Source organism: Malania oleifera, chromosome 5 (genome assembly GCF_029873635.1).
Source record: "Malania oleifera isolate guangnan ecotype guangnan chromosome 5, ASM2987363v1, whole genome shotgun sequence".
NCBI classification, from domain to species: domain Eukaryota; kingdom Viridiplantae; phylum Streptophyta; class Magnoliopsida; order Santalales; family Ximeniaceae; genus Malania; species Malania oleifera.
Genome location: NC_080421.1, coordinates 26,650,066 through 26,664,901, shown reverse-complemented (window position 1 = coordinate 26,664,901; position 14,836 = coordinate 26,650,066). Strand labels below are relative to the sequence as shown.

The following is a 14,836-nucleotide window of genomic DNA, read 5'->3' as shown; positions in this document are numbered from 1 at the left end:
TGTAGTGCATGCATGACATTGCGCTGATGTTATAACAACCGCGAACCCTACAAATTAAGGATCATAAAAAAAAATTAGTATACAAATGGAGAGCACAATAGAGAGCTGACCCTTAGTATAATCAGCAGGAAAAATATAGAGTACACCGTATAATAATGTTCAATCCTAAACGAATAACTGAAATGAATGTGAATGACGTACGCATAAATATATACACTTGCATGCATCAAACCACGCACGTAAACACTTTAACTCGTTCTCAAAACAGAATATCCCTGGTGGTGGACAAATGATAATACTTATCCATAGTTAAAAGCAAATGATATGTCATGTATGTTAATAGATGCAAATATAGGGCTTAATGAAATGACTTTTTGTTTAACTTTCACTCATCATTTCAAAAAAATTTTAACATTCATTTTATCATAATTATCTTTGTACATGGTTTTTTTTTTTGGAAAATTTTTAATGAAATTTCGGCAGCATGCCGTTTGTAAATTGAACATTTTCCCATAAAACCTGTACCGGAAACATGGTTGTTTTCATAAAATAAAACATTTCAAGCATGCAACAACCTAAATCCACTACTAACATGCAATTCACAATATACTGCATCAGCCATGCAATTGGCGTTCAACATAAACATGTATTTCAGTAGTTCAATTTACCATTTATATGACATAATACCATCCATAAAAAAGATTTAGTCATTCGACATTTCAATTTAAATTTTCAAAAGATTTCAAGTTCACACAGTTATAAATAAAACTTACCTTTGCTTCTTATTCATTAATGGATGGGTCAAAAATGCCGTAATTCAATATAATTTAACCAAAAACAACATATCCGAATTTCAAGTTCAAAGTTTGAAGTTTAGTACTGGTTTATTTCTTAATTGTATATTTTTGGGCATTTTTTATGTAGGAACATGAGGTTGGAATCATGCCCATACAAATTGGGCATTCTAAAGAAAGTAAATTTTGGGGACAATTCACAATATAAATAAGTTTTTATTCTCAAACTGTCTAGGAAAGACGAAACCCTAAGATTTATGTTGAAAACATATATTTTTTTTAGAGGGGCATACTTAACAATAAGAATACTATAAAATATTCACCCATTTACTCTAGAATTTGTCTAGTGTTTCATTTGTGCAATATGCATGTTTACTCATTTTTATTAGTAAAATAATTTATGTTCTTGATAACCCGTGTTCTTTTTTCAGTAAGTTATGCTTCTTCATGTTTATTTTATTGGCTATAAGCCAAAAACTTGAGTGCACTCGTTGAGCTTTAGTTACAAGAAGGTTATAATTACGAAACTTTTGGTCAAATTAGTTGTGTGTTGACACCTTATTTTGTCCATGGCATCATATAGCAAAAATTAGACCTTCTTTATTGTTTCATAATTTTAAAATTTTCAAAAAAAGTTATTAGTTTTTAAAAGTCCAAGTGTTTTTTAATTTTTGTTTTCAAGTTAATTAAATTTCATCTTTTGCAAAAGTAAAGACAAGCTCTTGTGGATCCCTCTTTCTCTCTCTTTCTCACCTAACCACTCTTGCTCTTCACTGAGCTCTCAAGCACCGTCTGGGGCATTACATGAACATATCTCTCTCGATTTCATTTTTCCACCTCTCTTGCTCACTGTAGACACCCCAATTTTAACTAGACCTCTCTTTTCTCGATAAGGGGACCCATTGTAATAATATGGTAATTTACATGAAGAGGGATTTAATTTTATATTCTGAAAATTTGAGTCTTTAGTCTTTGTAATTGAGTTCATATTGTTTTAAAATTGAGTCTCTATTATTTTAAATTTGAACCCCTATTATTTTAAAATTGAGTCTTTTTTTTTATTAAGTTCTTTTCTTATTTTAAAATTGGGACCCGTTTGAAATAAAAATTGAGTCCTTAAAATTGGGTCCATTTAAAATTGAGTCTTTTTGTTGTCGAATTCATCATTTTTTTTGTAACCGGATATTTATTTTTGAATGATTAAAATTGGGCAACCAAAAAATGAAATCTTATGGGCCAAAGCAATGCTAATAAATATATGCATAGAGAGAGAGCATTGCATGGGCCATGGAGGGTTTGGCCCATAAACATGCACTCAAAAGGTCATGCAAGGAAGGCTAGGGCAACATTTAGGGACTTGGCAGGGGCCATGCAAGGACAACTAGGGCTGAGAAAGAAGGAGGGGCAACAGCTATGAAGCTGTTGTACGCACAAGACAGTAGACACACACGACCGCAAGGAAAAGAAAAAAAAGAGGTGAAAAGAAAAGAAAAAGAGAGGAAGGAGGGCACCACACAGGGAAGACACTACCACAGAGAAGGAATGACAGCGGTGCACAAACAACCATAGCCTCACTCTCTCCACACACCACCACAGCCTCACCTTCTCCCTCTCCACGCTCACATAGTGCACAACCCCTCTCCAACCCCTCTTCAAGCCCTCACGCACACACTCAACCACACAGCAGCCTCCCTCTCAGCCTCACACTAGTCCAGCACTCATCCCCTCACGACCACCTTCCTCACCCGTTCTGAGCTAAGGCCCAACCCCTCTCCAACCTCCCTCACGGCCTCTTCTCCAAAGGTGAGATTTTTTATTTTTTATTTTTTTTTTATGGTATTTATGTTTCTTCTTGTCTTTGTTATGTTGTTATTATCATGTATATATATATATATATATATATATATATATATATATATATTTTATTATTGATCATTATATTGTTATTATCATGTATATATTTATGTAATATTATTGTTTATCATGTTATATTATTATTATTATTATTATTATTATTATTATTATTATTATTATTATTATTATTATTATTATCATGTAGATATTCTATTATTGTTTATTATGTTATATTGCTGTCATTATCATATTTGTATTTATGTGATATTATTGTTCATTATTTTATATTGTTGTCGTTATCATGTTTGTATTTAGGTGATATTATTGGTTATGATTTGATATTGTTATTATTGTTATATTTATATGATATTAATATTGGCTTTTGAATATCATAATGTTGTTATTGTATTATTTTTAGTGTTTTGATTATCATCATGTTATTGTGTCATGTCGTGCTTGTATTATTTTTAAGGTTTTAATTATTTTCATGTTATTATTGTTTATGTGTTTTTAGGGTTTGATTATTTTATGTTATTATTGTTTATGTATTTTTAGGGTTTTGATTATTGTCTTATCTTAGAGTTTCGATTATTTTCATGTTATTGTATTTTATGTAATATTATGTTTAGGGTTTGCATTATTGTCATATTTATGTAATATTTTTAGGGTTGTGATTATTTGCATGTTATTTTTATTGTATTTATTGTAATATTATTTTTAGGGTTTTGTTTATTGTGATATTATGGTGTTATTATCTATGTGATATTTTTATGGTTTTGATTATTGTGTATTATTATTGGGGTTTTGATTATTGCTTATTATTATTAGGGTGTTAAATATTGCATTTTTTATATTAGGGTTTTGATAATTGTATATTATTAATAGGGTGAGTTGGAAGATGAGGTTGCTGTCTCAGGGAGGTCCTCTCATCCTTATTCGACATGTTTTATCATGCATGGCGACACATACGCTAGCGGTTCTCTCAGTTCCTTTGGTGGTGATCAGAAATATTAATTTCATTCTCTCTTCTTTTCTTTGGGGGAAGAGTAATGGTAGGACAAAAATGAAATGGTGTGTTTGGTCAAAGGTTTGTAAACCCTTAGATAAAGGGGGTGTTGGTGTAAGGGACCTTAATGACGTTCAAAAATCTTTTCACATGAAGTTTTCTTGGAAATTGATGACTTTAGATAATCTTTGGACCCGTTTTTTTAAGGTTAAATACGTTAAATTAGGTCACATGACTTCAATCAATTATACTTCTACGGGCTCTTAATTTTGGAAGATAATCTTAAAGGTCTTTCCAGATGTATATGAGAATGTTTATGTGAATGTTAGAGAAGGAAAAGTTTCTTTTTGGTTTGATAAGTGGTTAAGCAGTGGTCCCCTCGCGGAGTGTTCTTACACAGTCCAGCATCCTGATCTTAAGATTCAATACAATTGGGAGTATGAAAATTGGGATACTGATATGCTGAAAGAATTAGTAGGGGTCCCCAAAACGAATGAGATTTTGTTGTCGTTTATAAAGCACAAATTGGGATCTAATGTGTTTATTTGGAAGCCTTCCAGAAATGAAAAATTTTCAACTTCCTTGGCTTGGGAGGTGATAAGAATTAAAGGGGAATAGTACCCATGGATGGAGTGAGTCTGGCATAAACTACTACCTAAGAAAGTATCGATGTGTATGTGGAAAGCCATGTTCCAATGTCTTCCTGTTGATGAGAGAGTGTGAAAACTGGGACTTGATATAGTCTTATGTTACAACTGCTATGAGGATAAAAAAGAGGAATCTCTCAACCATGTTCTAAGTACATGATCCATCGCAAGTATGGTTTGGAAGAGAGCAACGTCTATTTTGGGAATTCAAAACTTTAATGATGAACCTTGGAGGGTGAAAATCAATATATGGTTCAGATTTGACAAAAGAATCAACCCAAAAAGGTATGATCATCGGTTTACCTACTATAATTTCTTGGAGACTATGGCTCAGACGGTGCAAAGCCCACATGGAAGATAAGTATGAGTCGGGGAATGCAGTTTGGTTATCAATGAGGTTTTGGCTCACAAAACCTCCTCTAAGTCCATTCTCCCCTACATTGCTCGTGCTCCATCCATCTCATTCTCTTCATTTTCAATACTTTCCCTTACTATTTTCTCAACCTTTTCTCCATATGTTGATGCTTTGAGTTGGCAAGAATTATTATATTGCAAAAGATGAGTTACTATGATTACCAAGCTCACCATTATAACCCATTTCTAGACCATACTATTATAGCTTTTGAATCCATTTTCAAAATCCAAATTGCTAAAGAGAGCTTAACAAATGATTTATCTTGGAAAACCAATGACCTGTTGGGGTTTATATAAACCTCTCTCTCTCTCTCTCTCTCTCTCACACACACACACACACACACACACACACACACACACATACACATACACACACACACACACACACACACACACACACACACACACACACACACACACACACACACACTCATGTTGGGCTTTATGCCATATATTGATGGAAACGTGTGTGGATGCCAACACTGCATATACATGCAACCACTCAAATGTTTGGCATGCATAGCCACAATAATGGGCACTTATACAGGCCTATCTCTCTCTCTCTCTCTCTCTCTCTCTCTCTCTCTCTCTCTCTCTCTCTCTCTCTCTCTCTCTCTCTCTCTCTATACATGCAGTTGCACAAGTGTTAGACATGCATATCTATGATAATGAGTTGTACCCTGTACGTGGCCCTACCACCTACTGTTCTCCATTGAGCAATCTATTCAAAGTGTAAATAAGGACAATTTTTAATTACATTGACACTAATGGGCACTTAATAGTGCAATAAGAAGTTATGGTAAGTAATTTATTAATATCAACTATTAATATTTCTCTATTAAAAGTTTTGTTATTTAATCTTATAGGTAGTCAATATGAAATTCAATTACTAATATCGTCGTGTATTTTCTTTTGTTGTCGGCACTTATAGTGACATTTTATAGATTTAAAAAATGAGGCTAAAAAGTAATTGTGAAAATGAATATACCCTTTGTAGTACTAGTTAATAACCTTGTGATGCACAGGTTGTTTGACTATCTAATTAACTTTATAAGTATTGTGCAATATGTATGTTTACTCATTTTTATTACTAAAATAATTTATGTTCTTGATAACCCGTGTTCTTTTTTCAGTAAGTTATGCTTGTGCATGTTTCTTTTATTGGCTATAAGCCAAAAAGCTGAGTGCACTCATTGAGCTTAAGTCGAGAGAAGGTTATAATTAAGAAACTTTTGGTCAAATTAATTGTGTGTTGACACCTTAATTTGTCCATGGCATCATATAGAAAAAATTAGAACTTATTTATTGTTGGATAATTGTAAAATTTTCAAAAACAATTATTAGTTTTTAAATGTCCAAGTGTTTTTTAATTTTTGTTTTCGAGTTAATTAAATTTCATCTTTTGAAAAACAAAAGACAAGCACTTGCGGATCCCACTTTATCTTTTTTTCTCACCTAACCTCTCTTACTGCTCACCGAGCTCTCAAGCATCCTTAGGGGCATTACATGAGCATGCCTCCCTCGATAGTTTTTAGATTCGTCACTAATAGTAGGTTATTAGTGAATGATTCAAATTTGTCACTAATAGTTGGGTATTAGTGATGAATTTAAAAACTGTCACGAACACTCCACTATGAGTGGCGAATTTGAATCCTTCACTAATAGCATACTTGTTAGTGATGAATCTAAAAATCGTCACTATTACTCCACTATTAGTGACGAATTAGAATACTTCACTAATACTTTATTATTAGTGACGAATTTGAATCATTCACTAATAATTAAAAAATTTAAAAAATCTTTAATTCTATTTTTTTTAATCATCAATACCTGTAAAAATCTATAATTACATTTTCGCATAAACCATAATTACTACAAAATTTGTAAATAATTCAAAATTTCAAATTCAAATACAAATTTAATTAAAATAAAGAAATAACATCTGTTCAGATAACAAAAAATTTTTTAAAATATTCAAAATTCAAATACAAATACTAGTACAAATTCAAATTAAAATGCAAAAATTCCATTTGTTCAAATAACAATCAAAATTTCAAAGCTATAATCGAAAGTTGAATCTGACGAATGTAGTGCATGCATCCATGGCATCATGCTAATGTTTTGATAGCTGCGAACTCTACAAATTAAGAATCATAAAAAAAGAATTAGTATACAAATGGAGAGTTGACGCTTAGTATAATCAGAGAAAAAAAATATAGAGAGTGCGTCGTACAATAATTTTCAATCCTAAATGAATAACTGAAATGAATTTTATTTGGCGTACATATGAATATATAAAGTTGCATGCATCAAACCACACACGTAAACACTTTAACTCGTTCTCAAAACAGAATATCCTTGGTGGTGGACAAATGATAATGCTTATCCATAGTTAAAAGAAAATGATTTGCCATGTATTATAATAGATGCAAATTTAGGGCTTAATGAAATGACTTTTTGTTTAACTTTCACTCATCCTTTCAAAAATATTTTAACATTCATTTTATCATAATTATCATTGTACATGACCTTTTTTTTTTGGGAAAAATGTAATGAAATTTCGGTACCATGTCGTCTGTAAATTTGACATTTTCTCATAAAACCTGTACCTGATAGGTTCAAATAAGCCGCCATTTATAATTTAGTTCAAGGCACACGAGAGCATATATCCACCACCAGCATGCAATACACGTCAACTGCATCTGCAATGCAGGAGGCATTCTAGACTAGCATGCAATCAAGTAGCAATCAACAAATCACAATATATAATCTATCCATTAAAGAATATAAATAGTAGATAACAGTGGATCAATTGAGCTTAGTGTAGTATTGTTATTCATCTAGGCATATGGACATGATGAATGTTATGAGATGATGAGAGCATTTAATTTTAAAGAATTATGAAGATGATGCTCCCTCTGAGTTATGTATATATTCAACTTATGCCTTTTTCTAATTTTCAAATCCTTAGCCAATGTATTTAAGATTTTCAATGATTTAGGCTCGACAATGAATGCTTTAGGCTTACCGGACCAAAAATATAAAAATGAATGCTTCTTTAAATGAACTAAACCTATATTACCTCCTTTCTTATGATTTCTAACTTTCACTCATCCTTTCAAAAATATTTTAACATTCATTTGATCATAATTATCATTGTACATGGTTTTTTTTTTGGAAAAATTTTAACAAAATTTCGGCAGCATGTCGTCTGTAAATTGGACATTTTCCCATAGAACCTGTACCTAATATGTTCAAATAAGCCACATATAATTCAGTTCAAGGCACACGAGAACCTATATCCACTACCAGCATGCAATATACATCAACTGCATCCGCCATGTGGGAGGCATTTTAGACTAGCATGCAATCATGTAGCAATCAACAAATCACAACATATAATCTATCCATTAAAGAATATAAATAGCAGAGAACAATGGATAGTATTGAGTTCGGTGTAATATTGTTATTCATCTAGGCATATAGACATGAATGTTATGAGATGATGGGAGCATTTAATTTAAAGAATTATGAAGATGATGCTCCCTCTGAGTTATGTAGGCACATGGAATAGGGTGAGCAACCACAAGTTCAGTACACATCCTTATTCAAATAAGGATTTCAATACTTAACACATGATGTCTTACATGTATGCATGATCATAAGGTGCACGAACACACTCTTTATTCAAAACAATATGCATGAACACACTCTTAATTCTAGGCAATTTATTCATCTAAAGTGACCGTCACATAACATTCAAGTAACATAAATTGACACCTTTTTTTTTTCCCCAAATATAGCAGTGTTATCCCAACCAAGTGCACATTTTATCCCAAACAAGTGCCAAATTCTAGCTTTCCTAACCACCGCTTAATGCAGAAATGCCAACAAATAAAGCTATCATCCTTACAAGATGAATATCTATCATATGAAAATTTCCCAACTAAACAAGATATACAACTATGATAACAATAAAAAAAAAAAAAAAAAAACACGTATACATTATGCAACCATATCATGTAATTAGAGATAACAAGCTTAAATCTTCCTAATTAGGATTCAACCTTATGCAAGTTTCAACCATATTATATTGCATGCTAGTCACAACTACTGAGTGTTCATTGAATATGTTGTGAATATATTTGATTAAGTTGATACTGGTAGTATGAATGTCATCTGCATGGGTGATGTTGATTTTTGTATTGCATGCTGGTAGTGAATCTAGGACTCTCGCATGCCCTTATATATATATGAACTCCTTTTCAGGTCAAATATTTTTGGGAAATTGTTCAAATTACAGTTGGCATGCTGCTGAAATTTTGTTAAACCTTTCTAAAAAATGAAATTAGAAATGATTTTACTAAAATTGTTTTTGAAAGGATGAGTGAATTTTCTATATAGAATGTTGCATACTTGTAATGAAATACTTGCTATACACCTCTTATTCTAACATATTGTTTTACTTTTGAACTTCATCTCTAATAAAGTACTAGTGCTTAAGAACTTATTATATTGCATGCTAGTCAAACATGCATGTGTCTTGAACTGCTTGCACATATTCCATATGGCTTCAAATCTGATATTTGGTCACTTGGAATGTGCTTTCCGTGGCGTATCTATGATAGTTACAATTATTTGAGTTTTTGAATTAATTTATTTCTTATTTTTTAGGCTGCTATATGTATGAGATGGCCGCTCAACGCCCTGTATTTAAAGCTTTTGTAAGTTCTCTTGATTGTTTCATTTTTTAGTTAACTCCTCCGATTTGAAACCATATAATTTGAGTGTTGTCCTGTGTCTCAGGAATTTTCTTAATGACATCAACATGATGACATGCTACAATCGGATGTAGCTTTTGAGTTTTATTTTTTTTTGTATTTTTTTTATTCGAACAGATGAAATTACTATATTTGAATTTAAATTTGTATAATGTATTTGAATATGAATTTGGATTATTTATGAAATTGAATGATATATGATTTTTTTAGTAATTGTGGTTTAACGGTATGTATAGGGAAATGTAATTACAGATTTATACGAGAATTAATTAATTAAAAAAAAAATAATAGTAGAGTAATAGTCACGAATTTAAAAATCGTCACTACTAGTAGAGTATTAGTGAAGGTTTCAAAACTTTCACTAATAGTACAATATTAGTGACGAATTTCAAAACAATCACAAAAACCAAAGTATTAATGAAGATCCTAAATTTGTCACTACTTTTCTACTATTAGTGATGGTTTTAAAACCTTCACTAATAGTAGACTAATAGTGATGAATTTAAAAAATGTCAGTACTAGTAGAGTAGTAGTCATGAATTTAAAATCTTCACTAATAGTATAGTATTAATGACAAATTTCAAAACCGTCATTAAAGCCCAAGTATTAGTAAAGGTTTAAATTTGTCACTACTACTCCACTATTAGTGACAGTTTTCAAACCTTCACTAATACTAAACTTTCAGTGTCAATTTCAAAATTCATCATTATTAGTCTACTATTAATGATGAATTTAAGCCGAGCCAATGTATAATTTATAGAGACTGTATTAGGGTTTTAGTGACGGTGATAATCTTTCATTAATATTCTAGTGACGCTTTTAAAATTCGTCACTAATAATTATTAGTAACGGCAGTTACGATGACCTTTTTAAAGTCGTCACTAATACTTATAAAACCATCACTAACACTATTAGTGATGGTTTTTTGATTAATAGTGACTGTTTTGATCCTTCACTAATAACATCATTTTTTGTAGTATGTATCCCCCTCTTTTTCCTTGTCCTTTGCCTCGTGGGACATAATTCTGTTTATTGCGTCCTTCTCTAGTGGGACCTCTTTTGCCTTCTCTGGATTCAAAATTTCTAAAATTTCTTCCATGAGATCCTCGACCTCGTCCTCTTCCTCACTATGACGTCCCCCCTTTTTCGCATATATGTATAGTGAGGGACAACTTCGTTTGGACGGTCTATTACTTTATCTTCACTCCTTCTGTTGAATTTTTGCTCATAGGCTTGGAGTGAGCCCCCAAGTTCTTCTATAAACATGGTTTCCAGATATTTTGTTTCTTCCATGGTCCCAGCTATATAATCAAATTTTGGATCCAAAGATTGCAAAATTTTCTCACAAATTCTCTCGTCATTAAGAGTCTCTCCATTTACTCTCAATTGATTTGATACTACCATAACTCGTGTATAGTAATCAACAATAGATTCAGTAGATTTCATTCTTAAGGATTCGAAATCACCTCGAAATGTTTGAAGACGAATCTTCTTTACTTTGTCTGCACCTTTGTGTGTTCAATGGAGAGAGTCCCAAACTTCGTTGGATGTCTTGGCGGAGGAAATGATTTCGAATGTGGCCTTATCAAGGCCTTGGTAGATTATGGACTTCGCCTTGCAATCTTTCTTGTGATCGGCTCGCAGGATTGTTCTTTGAGCGTTAGACATAGTTGCTTCCTCTTCTTCTGATGGGGCTTCTCTATACCCATCTTCAATAATTTCCATGACATCCTGAGCACCTGGTAGGCCTCTCATTTGAATAGACCATTGTCATAGTTCTCCTGTGTCAGCTTTGGAATCACCGCTTGTGTAGTACTGTTGGCCATCGAGTTGAATATATCAAAAAACAGAGTGATAGAGATTGATTTTGGCAAATCTGATGCTACCAATGTATTGAAAAGGTCAAAAAAACTTTAGGAATCGGTTTTGGGTTGCACGAAACAGGTCAAAATGACACTGAACAATCTAAAAGAAAATTTTTGAACTGGTTTGACTTAATGGCCAAAAGACGTGTTCGATAAACGCCGTTAGAGCCACGTGGCATTTTCTAGGCCTGCCGCATATCGGCGGCTAGATGCGGGTCAGTCCGCCAGGTCGGATCGTAACCGCGGGTCTAGAGCTAGGTTTCTGGGCTAGGTTGCAGATAGGGTTTTCATGTATCCAGGTCTGATCTCACCAGTTGAGCAAAGAAGATGCGTGCGAGTGCGTCAGGGGCGTGACATCGGTCGTCGGTATCGTCGTCGGTGCACGCAGCGCGTGTTTCATCTGTCGGCACGTGAGAGCACGTGTGGGGGTCCCTAAACTCCGTTTGAAGCACGATTTTCATTGTCGAACTTGTCTCGATGCGAATTTCACAATAGTTGGCTCAATTTTGGATTTAGAGTAACTTAAAATCTAAGAAAAATTTGAATTTCCCCTCTGTTCGCCTCTGTTTGGCAATTTTCGGCAAACCTAAAACTCTGATACCACTGATGGGTGGAGGGGACTCACTCAATCACTGGTTATAATTGAAACTCGGTGAGGATTGCACTCATTTGAAAAATAATTAATTTCAATAGTATATTGGAAATAAATTACAGAGGAAAATCTCAATACAAAATCTCTCACTAGTTATTCACCCTCTTTACACCACGTATTACATTACACACACGCACATCTATTTATAGCAAAGCATCTAATGATAAGTGAAGATTATAATCAACAATGGTGGGCTGGTTGGTGAGGTTTTGGTGAGATTGCTACCAACTCTAGCCTAAATTCAGTAGAGGTGGGCTGCCGGCCATCTCTAGTCAAGTTTAATTTTCAACATTATGTAGAAAGCAAGAAGACTGAGGAAGACTTCCATCCTCCAATGTGGGACATGGGAATTAGAAAATTAAAGTGGGGGACTGAAGAGAGGAGAAGACAATGAGTAGGAAATGGTTGGGAGACATTCATCCCACATAAAAAATGCAAGACAAATTTGCTATCCATATTTGCTTATAAAAGCCATTGCCCCAAAGAACCTACTTGCTCTTCTTAAACCCCCTTGTGGGCTTGCTTGTTAGTTGGCCTTGGCTAGATTACTTGTTTTAAGCATTAGAAATGGGCTTAGTCGGAGTTACAAAATATTGATTGCACATAAATAAAAGAAACTGGGTTTGATTTCATTAAAAACTAAACCAAACTGTTTAGCTGAATGTGAAAAATCAATGGTGTTGGCTTGGTTCGGTCTCAATTTGCTACTTTGAAAAATTGACGTGTTTGGTTCAGTTCTTGGTTTAGCCTAAAATCAAACAGAGCTAAATATATTAAATCCCTACAAAATGAGAATTCCCAAATTTGGTCTCATCTTTCTTTATTAAACTTAATGACACTTTATCCATCTCTGAATTCACCAAATGGCATACTATTACATGTAGTAAACAAGTTTTTACAAATATAATTTTTTTGATGAAAAAAATCCTTCTCTACTTTGTATGAGTTTTCTTCTAGGAATCAAAATCTTAGCTGAAGCAACTGCGAGTGGTATATATGAGTTTTCTTTTTTTCCTTTTTTGTTGTTTGCTTTGCAGGGCAGATAACAATGCAGATTTCCTTAATTCATACGTCCTTCATTTTTTCTGCTAGGTTAAATCGTCTTTCATTTTTGTGATAATAGAATAATGTTTTAGAGAATTAGTGGGGATCATGAATTTGGGATGTCAAAAGTTTTTGGCATGTCCCCACATAAGTGGGTCCCATGTGGGGTCTTACACAAACCGCATTCAAACAATTTGAAAGGAGCCCTGATTCATATGCTACATCAATGATTTATATAAGGACATTCCATCATAATCTCACAGGGTTAGGTTTAATTTAATGAGGAGTTTAGGTTCAATTATGCACTATTCAAGAAGTTAATGTTCAATTGAGTCTTAATTGGGGAAGTTGAGTTGCTTGTGACTTGTTTTAATGGCTCATGAAATGAAAGTGGGTTAAGTTTTGTGGTTTGGGTTTTAATGTTTTTGTGAATTGTGCATGTTTTTATGTTTAGTGTGAATTTGGAGCTTTGAATCCGATGGACTTGTGTGTGTGCTGCAGGTGACATGCTAGGAAGACAAGAGCTTGAAGATGAAATTCGAGGATTTTATTATTATGGATGTGAAGTTCATATTTAAGAAGGTGGAGATGTAATGCATGCACATAGTGAATGAACCCATTTTTTCAATTTTATTTGTGAAGAAATGGGAGGAAAAGAGCGATAAGGGGTATGGAATCAAAAGGAAAATATGCCCAATGAGAGAATACCTCCCAATATTTGCCCTTGAACAACCCGTTAAACACCCGTATCATTTGATAAATCTTAAACTTTAAATAATAATAAAATGGGATAATATTGGATTATATAAGGAAATTTATTTTGAAGGCTCAACTAAGCATAACCATTATTTTCTACAGTACTGAGGTTTCATTCGGAAAAGACATAACACAAGGTAACAAACACATAGAAATAACAACATAGCAACAATAAAAGCAACCAACTGGAGTTTTAGAAGGTAAAACAAGTCCCATAACATGAGGGAAATGTGAGAAACTATGGTGGGGGAGGTGATGGGGTAAGAGGAGGGGGATGGGGGATGTAACGTAAGGGTGCTAACTCGGATCTTTGCAATGGAGGTGGCGACAAAGGCGGAAAAGGCAGCAATAGACTTTTCACCTCCTCTAAGTCCAGTTTTCCCTGCGTTGCTCTTGCTCCATCCTTCTCCTTCTCTTCATTTTCAATACTTTCCCTTACTATTTTCTCAACCTTTTCTCCATATGTTGATTCTTTGAGTTGGCGAGCATTATTATATTGCAGAAGATGAGTGACTATGATTACCAAGCTCACCATTATAACCCATTTATGGACCATCCTATTATAGCTTTTTGAATCCATTTTCAAAATCCAAATTGCTAAATAGAGCTTGATAAGGGATTTATCTTGGAAAACCAAAGACCTTTTGGGGTTTATATAGACCTCTCTCTCTCTCTCTCTCACACACACACACACTCATGTTGGGCTTTATGCCATACATTGATGGAAACGTGTGGAGATGCTGACACCATATATACATGCAACCACACAAATGTTTGGCATGCATAGCAATAATAAGTGAGTTGCCTCCTTGGCCCTACCAACTGCTATTCTCCATTAAGCGATATGTTTCAAAGGGTAAATAAGGAAAAATATTTTAATTAATATGTTACTAAAGGATCTCTCTCTCTCTCTCTCTCTCTCTCCTCTCTCTCTCTCTCTCCTCTCTCTCTCTCTCTCCTTCTCTCGTCTATGTATACATGCCCTGCAAGTGTTAGCATGCATATCTATGATAATGAGCTATA

General features: G+C 33.6%; 2 long non-coding RNA genes across 2 annotated transcripts; both read left to right on the top strand.

Moving 5' to 3' along the window:
* Window positions 1-2,161: 2,161 nt before the first annotated feature.
* Window positions 2,162-4,885, top strand: LOC131155010 (uncharacterized). The gene is made up of 2 exons (XR_009136735.1): window positions 2,162-2,597; window positions 3,534-4,885. It is a non-coding gene; the product is annotated as an uncharacterized LOC131155010 (long non-coding RNA).
* A 7,328-nt stretch (window positions 4,886-12,213) lies between these two features.
* Window positions 12,214-14,440, top strand: LOC131155009 (uncharacterized). Its single transcript, XR_009136734.1, has 2 exons — window positions 12,214-13,447; window positions 13,559-14,440. It is a non-coding gene; the product is annotated as an uncharacterized LOC131155009 (long non-coding RNA).
* Window positions 14,441-14,836: the final 396 nt, after the last annotated feature.